This window comes from Zootoca vivipara, chromosome Z1, assembly GCF_965207765.1.
Source record: "Zootoca vivipara chromosome Z1, rZooViv2.hap1.1, whole genome shotgun sequence".
Taxonomy (NCBI): domain Eukaryota; kingdom Metazoa; phylum Chordata; class Lepidosauria; order Squamata; family Lacertidae; genus Zootoca; species Zootoca vivipara.
This window is the reverse complement of record NC_142583.1, coordinates 60,088,326-60,100,966: the sequence shown is the minus strand read 5'-3', so window position 1 is coordinate 60,100,966 and position 12,641 is coordinate 60,088,326. Positions and strand designations below refer to the sequence as shown.

Genomic DNA, 12,641 nt, shown 5'->3' with positions numbered 1-12,641 from the left:
GGGTGTATTTGTTCAAAGTCAAACCTGTACAAAGTCGTCACTAACACATCTAATGCTGGCTCGTGGGTACTTTATTTTCTCAGCCCTGCAATGGGACCAGCAGGGTTAGTGCATTCAATGCCAACTGGCAACAAGAGATTACAATCCATTTAAGAAGGCGGGAGGAATTTGATTCAGTTTGTATTTAAAGGCAAATCTACCTTATTGACACTTTCTGATATATGCCAACTGAAACGCAGAATGTCCTGGACTCAAATTCCCATTCCAGCTCACTCGGTGATTTTCGGTTAGTTCCTCTCTTGCAGCCTAACCTACCTTCCAGTTGTTGGCAAGGATCAAATGGGGAAGGGTGGAGAGAAGAGACCTTTGAGCAGGTTTCCTCAACCTCAGCCCTCCAGATGTTTTGTGACTACAATTCCCATCATCCCTAACCACTGGGTCCTGCTAGCTAGGGATCATGGGAGTTGTAGGCCAAAAACATCTGGATGGCCGAGTTTGAGGAAGCCTGCCTTTGAGCTTTGGGAAATAACTTTAATTTGTTTCGATTCTTATACAAGCCGCCTTTCGGGATTAACCAAGGTGATTCACAGGATATAAAAACACAAAACTCACCCACAGGGTAATTCGCAAGCCATAAAAGTGCAATAAAATAAAAAAACCACACTAAGACATCTAAGAAGGTTTTTGTTGTTTAGTCGTTTAGTCGTGTCCGACTCTTCGTGACCCCATGCATAAAACATTAAATCAGCACAGGAAAGTATAAATGTAAAAATGCAGCAAAACAAAGAATTTAAAAAGTAGTAGTAAAATGCCAAACAACTAAAATACCAAGTAAAAACAATTGGGGGGGAAGAAGTGGGGAATTCTCAAGGTCTTATTAAATGGCAAAAAGATAGGAGCCATACCTACCTGTCCAGGAAAAGAGAGTTTGAAAAGCATGGAGCCACCCTAGTAAAAAAAAAACCCCTCCCTATCTAATACTAGTTTCAAGCAGGGTCTCAAAGGTCAATCCAGAACACTTTGGAATGGCAATTACTGCCTTTGAGTGCTGGGATCCCCTACACAAGAGGTCTCAAACAAAGCAAAGATTCAGAGCTGGTTCCAGATTTTGGTGGGCCCTTAAATCATAGCTGTCAACCCTCCCCTTTTTTTTGCGGGAAACTCCCTTATTCCAAGCCACAGCTGGCAGCCTTCCCTTTTTTTTGCTGGAAATTCCCTTATTCCAGCGCCGTTTCCTGCTGCTATCCTGGATTGTTAGATATACAGTAGACTGTCCCCGGGAGAGGTGAGGCTGCTGCTGATCCCTTATTTTCAAATCCGAAAGTTGACAGCTATGCCTTAAATAAAATGCAAACGGGGCGGGGGGGGGGGGGGAGAGCGCAGGCAACACATTCCCTGAGAGGGCTGGCTTCACTACTATCATCCCTTCCAGACCATTTATCTGACCTCTTCCTTTTGAGCACGGTCCACGAAGCTGCCCAGGAAGAAAGGGCATGGCAAATGGAAGCAACTGCACCTTCTCCTTCGCACTACTGACAGATTTAGGAGAAAGCAGGTCAATAGGCTACAAGGAGGAGCAACTCCAGGGGTCTCTGGGGAGAGATAGTATTGGAGAGGGCGTCCTGAGTCGGGCACAACTCCTGACCTCAGCGCAAGGGTGTATCTCTGCTTCCACGAATAGCAAAAGGAATCAGACCCGGAAGAAACCCCCGAGGGTCATCTACTCCAATGCAGGCATCTCAACTCACGGTCCCCCAACCAATTTGAACACATCCCCTGGATCTTGGTTAGTTTTGCAAATGTGCTAGCAATTATTATTATTACTGTATTATTATTTGCTACACCACTAGGAGGGCACCATGAAATTTTTTCTCTTCCACCAGAGCGAGGACACCGCCTCCTTGCGTGTAAAGAGAGAAGGCAAAAAGAGAAAGAGAAAGCCGAGCCACGCCTCTCTTCCCTCCCTCCCCCGCGGGGTGAACAGTGCGGACGGAGGCGTTCTTCCAGCGGCTTCAGCTGCGTTCCAAATTTGAATCCGCGTTCCAAATTGGAATTCCCCGGGCTCGCGTTCTAGAACCCGGCGGTTCCCAACATTCGCCGCCGCTGTTGCGCAGCTCCGTCCACCAGCCCAGCCCGCCTTCCTGTTCGAGTTCCAGTGGCAAGCAAGCGCCATTTGCACCGCAGCCAGCCAAGAGCGCTGGAGGAAGCTGCTGCTGCTGCTGCTGCCGCCGCCACCGGCGTCCTTCCAGGCGATTCTTCTAGAAACAGGCACCCTCGTGTGCACCGAACATCGCCTTCAGAAGAAACGCGACTGTGAACTCGAGACGCGGAGGGAAGGGCCGTCCCGAGTTCCACCTCGTGCGTTTCTATTGCAGGCGGAGCGGGGGGGAGGGGGACTTGTTAAAAAAAAAACCCGTTGCAAAATAAAGGGGGGGGAGGGAAACGCCCACATATGTTTCCCCTGGAGAGAAGCCAGCAAGAAGCACAAGCCCGTTTTCTAAGGCAAGCGCAACAGAGCAGCCTGCGGGTTTAAAGGCGCAACAAACGAACTGGGAACGATGTGTCCTTAAAAACAAAATTAGGAAACAGGATTGCAAGGTGAAGGACTGGATCACACGTCTCTAAATGGAACTTAAACTAGTGGCCCAGGTGAGGGGGGGGTGAGCAGATAAAATTTATGGAGATTTATAAACAATTATTACTCGTGACAACTAAAATGGAACGTCCAGGTTCAAAGGCAATGTATCTCTCTGCCTATCAGCTGCCATGGAAACCAGCAGCCGGAGGAGCTGAATCATAGTGGCAAAAGAGGTAACCGGTTCAAATTTCGCCGCTGTCATGTATTCGCGGCGTGAATTTAGGCAAAGGCACTTTCTCGACCTCAGCTCTCTCTAGGTAATAATAATGCTGACTTACCTCACAGGGTTGTTGTGCAAACTGCATTGAAGAGGGGCTGGTCTAGATGACCTTGGGGGGTTCCCTTACAGCTCTGTGATTCAAAAGGGCCCTGAACACTTGAAAATGCTATATAAAAATAATTGTATATATATATATATATATTTACAACTGAAGAATACAGAATATTAGTCTTGGATCGGCCCCCAGTCAGATCCTGACAGGGTCGTCCTAGGTACTTTAAAACTGGACCATCGAGGAACGCTCCACATTTTTAGGCGGCAGCATCTGTAGCTGTCGAGAGATACAGTCCTAAGCACATTTGCTTGCGATATACTGTACGCGGCCTCACTGACTGTTCAGCCGGGCTCTTTTCCACAAGCAAGTACTGTACTGTATTCCAATTCGGACTGCAAGCAATTCGCTGCAGCCTCTCCCTACTCCATCGACTCCAGGAGTGAGTAATCTGCATACAGTACAGTATATGCAATTTGGGACAACCCTGGAGAAAATGGCTCGAGGCTTGCAAGCCAAACCTGACAACCGAGCGCGCAACAAAACCCACCCTCTTAGCAGGGCGTGTCTACATCAAAAACTGAGAACGAAGAGGACGCCTCGGCGGAAAGCCCTGGAGAGATGCATAGCACATAGACGAACAGCGGTTTGGAAACGTTCCTTCTGCGCGCCAACGCGAGGAGGAGGCGGCGGCAGAGAAGGATTGCAACCTTCTAGCCGCCTCCCGTAGCTCCCTGTGTAGCAGAAGCAATGCAAGAAAGATGAATGGGAAGCCAGCGAGCAGCTGGCAAAGGCGCGAGCTTTCTCTTGTTACCTGGCAAGGCTTGCCCTCGAAAAGATGCGTAGCAAGGCGGCCGGTGCTGCCTCTCCCGCTGGACCAGAGCACTCCAGGAGGAGGAGGAAAAGCAGTGGCAACCAGCAGCCGACACGCTTCTCCCCGGCGAATTCTCCAAATATTTCCCTGCGCGCAATGGCCGTGCGTAAAAGGCGAGAAACACGATCCGGCGGGGAGTGTGACAGCTCTCCTGCCCTATCAAGGCAGGGCCCAGCCCGCCTCCCGGAGCCAATCGAAGCCGCGGAGCCGAGCGAGCCTCCTTCCTTCCCTCCCTTTGCCGGCCAAATTCGCCTCGGAGTAGGCGGGCTCTTTTGCTTGAGGCTCGGGGGCGCGTGATGCAACGCGGCAAAATGACACCGGTCCTCTCCGCCCTCTGCACAGGCCAATAGTAGCAGCTCTTACATTTGCGCGCTGGGCAGTTTTCTCCCTCTCTTTCCTGATACAGTATTTATTTGCATGCCACTTAGGAGGGGTGCGAGGTGGGGTGGAGGGTTAAAGCGCTCGCTTGCAAATCCTAGCCAGAAGCCGGCTATACAAACAGCTTCCTTTGGGCTAGAAACGTTCCCACGTGTGAGTGAGCATCGCAGAAGCGGCAAGCCTGCTGCGCTTGCCAAGTGAGCAGCAGGACGCGGGGAAATAGCAACCCGGGGGGGGGGGCTGCGTCGCGTTGGAGTTTTGATCCGCAGGATAATTTGCAAGCTTTTCCTTTACGGATCTATGGCGTGTGTTGCAACGATTTGATATAAGGTTGCTGTGTGATCCTTCGGTGAAATGAAATGACGCGTTTGATCTGGAAGTGTATAAAAAACATTGCTTTGGATGTGGTTCTTAGCAGCCTCCTCCTTATTTTTGAGGCGGCGCCTGTGCACATTTGTATTTCAGTAGGGGCCTATCTTTTCACTTGAAGCCTGCATCCTTTTGGCTTTCTGTGTCGGTAACCTCCAGTCTAGGAACGTCCTTTTAAATTTCTCCAACAGTGTGAACACACTTGGAATAATACTGTGCAGCACCCCAAGAGGGATACTGTAGAACTTTTGACAGGTTCAGAAAACAGCAACCATAGTGATCAACCCAGCCAAATAGGCAGGGTATTATTATTATTATGCATCTGGAACAATTCCCCTGTGAAGAAAAGCTGCAGCACTTAGAGCTTTTCGGTCTAGAAATAAAGCAAATAAGGAGAGGGGCATGATAGAAATGTGTAATATTGTGCATGAGGTTGAGAAAAGATACAGCACTTGTGGGTTTTTTTCTCCTTTAGGGATGATATAAGTAAAAAAACAAACAAACCCTGCTCTTTCCCCCTTTTGGGGTACCCAGGAGCCCATATAGAGGCCTTTTGTAGGTTCTCTATGGGTAGGAGAAAATAACAGAAACCAACCAGAGAATATTGAGAATCAAAGCAGCTAGTAAGCCTGATCTTTATTAACTGTTGCAACAGGGTGCTCCCCCACACGCAGGAGAGTGGAGGAGGACCCAGAACAAAGGTGTGCCTGACCTTGTATAGACCGCCCTGTAGTCCAAGACCACCCCCAGAAACATATGATAAATTGCAAGAACTCAGGCCAAAAGAAGATGGATTTCAAAAAAATCTTCACCAGGTTTTATTGATTTGATGCAGAGTTTAAATGGGAATCAATCCCAATGTTGAAGGCAAATAAAGATAAATTCCAGTAAAAATCAGGACAAGGCCCTGTTTCGACTATTCTTCGTCAGCAAAGATTCACAGGTCAAAGTGTACCAAGTATGTTTGCCTTCAAGAAACATACCTACTTTTCTACAACAGAAATCTGAGTGTGTTTATCTCCTGTCTGGCAAGTTACTTAATTGCATTATCTGGGTTTTGGCCACTCTTTTGTTAATATAACTACTTAATTCCTGAATCTAGGGACGCGGGTGGCGCTGTGGGTTAAACCACAGAGCCTAGGGCTTGCCGATCAGAAGGCCGGCGGTTCGAATCCCCGCGACGGGGTGAGCTCCCGTTGCTTGGTCCCTGCTCCTGCCAACCTTTGCATTTCGAAAGCATGTCAAAGTGCAAGTAGATAAATAGGTACCGCTCCGGCGGGAAGGTAAACGGTGTTTCCGTGTGCTGCTCTGGTTCTCCAGAAGCTGCTTTGTCATGCTGGCCACATGACCTGGAAGCTGTATGCCGGCTCCCTCGGCCAATAACGCGAGATGAGCGCCGCAACCCCAGAGTCAAGTCACGACTGGACCGAATGGTCAGGGGTCCCTTTACCTTCAATTATGCCAATTATGCAGGAGGAGACTCTTGAGAGTCCCATGGACTGCAATAAGATCAAACCTATCCATTCTGAAGGAAATCAGCCCCGAGTGCTCACTGGAAGGACAGATCCTGAAGTTAAGGCTCCAATACTTTGGCCACCTCATGAGAAGAGAAGACTCCCTGGAAAAGACCCTGATGTTGGGAAAGATGGAGGGCACTAGGAGAAGGGGACGACAGAGGACGAGATGGTTGGACAGTGTTCTCGAAGCTACCAACATGAGTCTAACCAAACTGCGGGAGGTAGTGGAAGACAGGAGTGCCTGGTGTGCTCTGGTCCATGGGGTCACGAAGAGCTGGACACGACTAAACAACTAAACAAATTATGCAAATACCACGTTTGTCTCTTGCCTGTTCTTCCTGCTGCACAGTGGATCCTGCTGCTACAGTGTGCCCTGGCTCTCTAGCCTAGGTCGTTATCTTCGTGCAACACCGGAGGGTGGAGGAGTCGCTGCCGGGAGGGCACGCTGCCCTGGCGTCTCCCATGGTGTTTGCTAACAACAGGTTATGGGCCAGATCTGCAGCGTTTGCACTGGAGTAAGGCTGCTGATGCTACTGCAGTGACCCGGTGAGGAGTGCAGGCTGCATGATTTATGGGCCTGCTAGATAGCAGCTCTGAAGAGCCATGTTCCTGGCTGTAGCTGGTTGAAGCTAAAAGCAGGAATGGATCTGTTGGATTCTGAAACGGGGCCAGCCCCCTGCCCGCTTCACTGGCTACTAGTGGCAGTCAATCAAGACTTCCAATTTCAGTTAGCCAGTATGGTTCAGAGAATATAATTTCACACAGCAATCCAAGTTTGGAACTCAACGTTATACCACCCTCAGCCCCAGCAAACACCTTTTAAAAAAATGTGTGCTGTGTTTTCTAGGTCAGGAATGCTACAACTCTCTGTGTCATCTCCACAGGAAGACCCAGATTCGAATCCCCCCCCCCCCGGAATTTGGTAAGCAGCCCTGGGGCTGGTCACTTTCTAAATTACAAGGGCGGAATGAAAAGGTAATAGAAACCTCAACCTCCACACTCATAATGATTGCAGGTGGAGATCTGCAAGAGGTAACTCAGCCAGCGCTGTTGCTGTGCCAAAATTTATTCATATAAAGGTCTGGACCTGTAATGGTACCAGGTTACCAGGCTACACAGTTCCCAAGGAGAAGCACCTTTCTTCTTCAAAAGTTCTGCCTCTTCGGGTAGTGCAGCCATCTGAGCTGGTCTCGCAGGTAGTTTTCCAGCTGGAGAAAATTCTAAATATGAACTCAGTCATTCATCCCCACCCGGCCACTATAATTCTCAATACAGACACTAGGGTGCCTTCAACGTTGGGAGAGGTAACCTGCCACGTCTCCAGAGGTTGCTGAACGCCGACTACAAGAATCGGCTCCCTGGAAGAAAAAGTTGCCTATATAAACATATTGATTTTAAAATGAAGTTGCTCCATCTTAGCAGCTTTCATTTGGGGGGGGGCATGCCTTCCTGGAGGAGCACATTTGCCTATCTGCTGCTTAGGAACAAGCAAAAGGAAGGGAAGACACAAGGATCAGGAATCAGTAGCAGAGGGGAAATAAGTTGCAGAAAGCGAGTATGACTTGGAGGGTGGGGAGAAGGTTTTACGGAGTCCCAGAAGACCACCAACGTGATCAAAGCCAATATAAAAAAACCCCACAGTTATACCTTTAAGTGTTCTGACCTATTTCAAGAGGAAGCTGATCCCTACCACTGGGAATTTTGGCTCGGTGGTGGTGGTGGTGGAATTTTCCACCTACCGCTCAGAAGAATGCTTTGGCAAAGGTGTGCAAACACCCAGCAGTGTCTGAAGGGTTAAAACAGGTTGAGCGGAAGTTTTTTCACACAAGCTGAGGTGGGGAGATTGTAGAGGAATGACCTTGCTTCATTCAGAGCGCTGCCAAAAGCTACAAAGCATTGGTTATGTAACTTCTTTGGAACCCGGAAGATTTCTACAGTGCGGAAATTTGGATCACTCCCTCCGAGCTTCAAAAAAAAAAACCTCACAGTAGCTAGGAGCAGCCTCTTCTCAATCCTGGGCCCCCAATGGCAGGACTACAACTCCCATCATCCCTGGTTGCTGGTCCTGCTAGCTAGGAATGATGGGAGTTGTAGTCCAAGAACATCAGGGGGGGGCTTAAAGCTGAGAAAAGGCTGGACTACACAGTGTATAAATGTGTGGATAACTGCTGTAAGAAAAACTGCACTCCTGGGAAGGGAGAGGTGCAAAGTAACTACCCTTTGAAGTCCCCTTGCCCCATCACCCGTTTAAAGACATAGCTGACTACACAAGCACGGTTCCCCCCCCACACACACACACACATAATCTGCATAGTTACCCCATACAGAAAGGCAGCAAAGGCTTTCAGACTCTCTCAATAAATTGAATTCTGCAAGATATTTACACCTTTAAGCCCCAAGTTAAGAACATGCTCGCAACTCATGTACTTCTAAGGATTTACCTGCCTATCACTGCTGCAGGGTATTGATTCAAGACCGGCCAAACAATAGGATGCCTTGCACAGGGTTTATGGGCTGGGCAAGTCACAATTGCCTGTGTGATGCTTGCATGGGTGTATTTGTTCAAAGTCAAACCTGTACAAAGTCGTCACTAACACATCTAATGCTGGCTCGTGGGTACTTTATTTTCTCAGCCCTGCAATGGGACCAGCAGGGTTAGTGCATTCAATGCCAACTGGCAACAAGAGATTACAATCCATTTAAGAAGGCGGGAGGAATTTGATTCAGTTTGAATTTAAAGGCAAATCTACCTTATTGACACTTTCTGATATATGCCAACTGAAACGCAGAATGTCCTGGACTCAAATTCCCATTCCAGCTCACTCAAGGTCTTATTAAATGGCAAAAAGATAGGAGCCATACCTACCTGTCCAGGAAAAGAGAGTTTGAAAAGCATGGAGCCACCCTAGTAAAAAAAAAAACCCTCCCTATCTAATACTAGTTTCAAGCAGGGTCTCAAAGGTCAATCCAGAACACTTTGGAATGGCAATTACTGCCTTTGAGTGCTGGGATCCCCTACACAAGAGGTCTCAAACAAAGCAAAGATTCAGAGCTGGTTCCAGATTTTGGTGGGCCCTTAAATCATAGCTGTCAACCCTCCCCTTTTTTTGCGGGAAACTCCCTTATTCCAAGCCACAGCTGGCAGCCTTCCCTTTTTTTTGCTGGAAATTCCCTTATTCCAGCGCCGTTTCCTGCTGCTATCCTGGATTGTTAGATATACAGTAGACTGTCCCCGGGAGAGGTGAGGCTGCTGCTGATCCCTTATTTTCAAATCCGAAAGTTGACAGCTATGCCTTAAATAAAATGCAAACGGGGCGGGGGGGGGGGGGAGAGCGCAGGCAACACATTCCCTGAGAGGGCTGGCTTCACTACTATCATCCCTTCCAGACCATTTATCAGACCTCTTCCTTTTGAGCACGGTCCACGAAGCTGCCCAGGAAGAAAGGGCATGGCAAATGGAAGCAACTGCACCTTCTCCTTCGCACTACTGACAGATTTAGGAGAAAGCAGGTCAATAGGCTACAAGGAGGAGCAACTCCAGGGGTCTCTGGGGAGAGATAGTATTGGAGAGGGCGTCCTGAGTCGGGCACAACTCCTGACCTCAGCGCAAGGGTGTATCTCTGCTTCCACGAATAGCAAAAGGAATCAGACCCGGAAGAAACCCCCGAGGGTCATCTACTCCAATGCAGGCATCTCAACTCACGGTCCCCCAACCAATTTGAACACATCCCCTGGATCTTGGTTAGTTTTGCAAATGTGCTAGCAATTATTATTATTACTGTATTATTATTTGCTACACCACTAGGAGGGCACCATGAAATTTTTTCTCTTCCACCAGAGCGAGGACACCGCCTCCTTGCGTGTAAAGAGAGAAGGCAAAAAGAGAAAGAGAAAGCCGAGCCACGCCTCTCTTCCCTCCCTCCCCCGCGGGGTGAACAGTGCGGACGGAGGCGTTCTTCCAGCGGCTTCAGCTGCGTTCCAAATTTGAATCCGCGTTCCAAATTGGAATTCCCCGGGCTCGCGTTCTAGAACCCGGCGGTTCCCAACATTCGCCGCCGCTGTTGCGCAGCTCCGTCCACCAGCCCAGCCCGCCTTCCTGTTCGAGTCTAGTGGCAAGCAAGCGCCATTTGCACCGCAGCCAGCCAAGAGCGCTGGAGGAAGCTGCTGCTGCTGCCGCCGCCACCGGCGTCCTTCCAGGCGATTCTTCTAGAAACAGGCACCCTCGTGTGCACCGAACATCGCCTTCAGAAGAAACGCGACTGTGAACTCGTGACGCGGAGGGAAGGGCCGCCCCGAGTTCCACCTCGTGCGTTTCTATTGCAGGCGGAGCGGGGGGGAGGGGGACTTGTTAAAAAAAAAAAACCCGTTGCAAAATAAAGGGGGGGGAGGGAAACGCCCACATATGTTTCCCCTAGAGAGAAGCCAGCAAGAAGCACAAGCCCGTTTTCTAAGGCAAGCGCAACAGAGCAGCCTGCGGGTTTAAAGGCGCAACAAACGAACTGGGAACGATGTGTCCTTAAAAACAAAATTAGGAAACAGGATTGCAAGGTGAAGGACTGGATCACACGTCTCTAAATGGAACTTAAACTAGTGGCCCAGGTGAGAGTGGGTGAGCAGATAAAATTTATGGAGATTTATAAACAATTATTACTCGTGACAACTAAAATGGAAAGTCCAGGTTCAAAGGCAATGTATCTCTCTGCCTATCAGCTGCCATGGAAACCAGCAGCCGGAGGAGCTGAATCATAGTGGCAAAAGAGGTATCCGGTTCAAATTTCGCCGCTGTCATGTATTCGCGGCGTGAATTTAGGCAAAGGCACTTTCTCGACCTCAGCTCTCTCTAGGTAATAATAATGCTGACTTACCTCACAGGGTTGTTGTGCAAACTGCATTGAAGGGGGGCTGGTCTAGATGACCTTGGGGGGTTCCCTTACAGCTCTGTGATTCAAAAGGGCCCTGAACACTTGAAAATGCTATATAAAAATAATTGTATTTTTTTTTACAACTGAAAGATACAGAATATTAGTCTTGGATCGGCCCCCAGTCAGATCCTGACAGGGTCGTCCTAGGTACTTTAAAACTGGACCATCGAGGAACGCTCCACATTTTTAGGCGGCAGCATCTGTAGCTGTCGAGAGATACAGTCCTAAGCACATTTGCTTGCGATATACTGTACGCGGCCTCACTGACTGTTCAGCCGGGCTCTTTTCCACAAGCAAGTACTGTACTGTATTCAAATTCGGACTGCAAGCAATTCGCTGCAGCCCCTCCCTACCCCATCGACTCCAGGAGTGAGTAATCTGCATACAGTATATGCATTGGGACAACCCTGGAGAAAATGGCTCAAGGCTTGCAAGCCAAACCTGTCAACCGAGCGCGCAACAAAACCCAGAAATTAAGGGAAGTGGGGAAACCCATCCTCTTAGCAGGGCATGTCTACATCAAAAACAGCACGAAGAGGACGCCTCGGCGGAAAGCCCTGAGAGATGCATAGCATAGAGGACGAACAGCGGTTTGGAAACGTTCCTTCTGCGCGCCAACGCGAGGAGGAGGCGGCGGCAGAGAAGGATTGCAACCTTCTAGCCGCCTCCCGTAGCTCCCTGTGAAGCAGAAGCAATGCAAGAAAGATGAATGGGAAGCCAGCGAGCAGCTGGCGAAGGCGCGAGCTTTCTCTTGTTACCTGGCAAGGCTTGCCCTCGAAAAGATGCGTAGCAAGGCGGCCGGTGCTGCCTCTCCCGCCGGACCAGAGCACTCCAGGAGGAGGAGGAGGAAAAGCAGTGGCAACCAGCAGCCGACACGCTTCTCCCCGGCGAATTCTCCAAATATTTCCCTGCGCGCAATGGCCGTGCGTAAAAGGCGAGAAACACGATCCGGCGGGGAGTGTGACAGCTCTCCTGCCCTATCAAGGCAGGGCCCAGCCCGCCTCCCGGAGCCAATCGAAGCCGCGGAGCCGAGCGAGCCTCCTTCCTTCCCTCCCTTTGCCGGCCAAATTCGCCTCGGAGTAGGCGGGCTCTTTTGCTTGAGGCTCGGGGGCGCGTGATGCAACGCGGCAAAATGACACCGGTCCTCTCCGCCCTCTGCACAGGCCAATAGTAGCAGCTCTTACATTTGCGCGTTGGGCAGTTTTCTCCCTCTCTTTCCTGATACAGTATTTATTTGCATGCCACTTAGGAGGGGTGCGAGGTGGGGTGGAGGGTTAAAGCGCTCGCTTGCAAATCCTAGCTAGAAGCCGGCTATACAGCCAGCTTCCTTTGGGCTAGAAACGTTCCCACGTGTGAGTGAGCATCGCAGAAGCGGCAAGCCTGCTGCGCTTGCCAAGTGAGCAGCAGGACGCGGGGAAATAGCAACCCAAGGCGGGGGGGGGGGGCTGCGTCGCGTTGGAGTTTTGATCCGCAGGATAATTTGCAAGCTTTTCCTTTACGGATCTATGGCGTGTGTTGCAACGATTTGATATAAGGTTGCTGTGTGATCCTTCGGTGAAATGAAATGACGCGTTTGATCTGGAAGTGTATAAAAAACATTGCTTTGGATGTGGTTCTTAGCAGCCTCCTCCTTATTTTTGAGGCTGTGCATGTGCACATTTGTATTTCAGT

General features: G+C 49.6%; 1 protein-coding gene across 2 annotated transcripts in view; it reads right to left on the bottom strand.

The window, feature by feature from the left end:
- The window catches only part of PPM1K (protein phosphatase, Mg2+/Mn2+ dependent 1K), a 36,060-nt gene extending 24,198 nt beyond the window's left edge, over positions 1-11,862 (bottom strand). The window contains exon 1 of one of the 2 annotated variants that reach the window (XM_088660529.1): positions 11,729-11,862. The gene's annotated coding sequence lies outside the window, so the exon portion shown is untranslated. Of the gene's footprint in view, positions 1-3,724; positions 4,035-11,728 lie in introns of those variants that run through there. The other variant, XM_088660527.1, reaches the window with a different exon arrangement.
- Between the last annotated feature and the right edge of the window lie 779 nt (positions 11,863-12,641).